Source organism: Syngnathus leptorhynchus, unplaced genomic scaffold (genome assembly GCF_054491065.1).
Source record: "Syngnathus leptorhynchus isolate UIUO unplaced genomic scaffold, UIUO_Slep HiC_scaffold_46, whole genome shotgun sequence".
In the NCBI taxonomy this organism is placed as follows: Eukaryota; Metazoa; Chordata; class Actinopteri; order Syngnathiformes; family Syngnathidae; genus Syngnathus; species Syngnathus leptorhynchus.
In genome coordinates, this window is record NW_028232013.1 from 447,501 (window position 1) to 448,007 (window position 507).

Consider the following 507-nt stretch of genomic DNA (forward strand, 5'->3'; position numbering starts at 1 on the left):
CGCCGGCCCGCCGGAGCGGGGGCTCGCGCGACTGTTTTCCGGACGCCGGCCGCGGTTCGCGGGGGCTCTAGGTGGTCTGACGCTGCCGCGGGGTGAGATGGATCGGGCTGGACCCGGCGCAGCCGAAGCCGAGGACGCGGAACCTCGAATGCGACCCTCGCGGACCCCTAAACGAGAGGAGCTGCGCCCGGCCTCGTAAGACACCTCTTCTCCGGTGCTAGGTCGACCCCGACGCCGCTGGCCGCCGCCGCCGCCTTGCCGCTATCCCTCCGCACGTTTGGGGCCGGTGGCGACCCGCAGGACGGCCGACAACTCGCTCGTTTGGCGGGGCGATGCAAGGTTAGGCGAACTGGGCGGTAACTCGGGTTAGTCGAGGGGACTTCGCGGTGGACAGGGGGGTGCGAATCCGGCCGGGCGGCCCTTCGATGGAGCCTGGTGCAGGGACATTCAATGGGATGAGCCGCGCTCGCCGCGGAACCTTCGAGCGCCGCTACTCAGCAAGTAAAC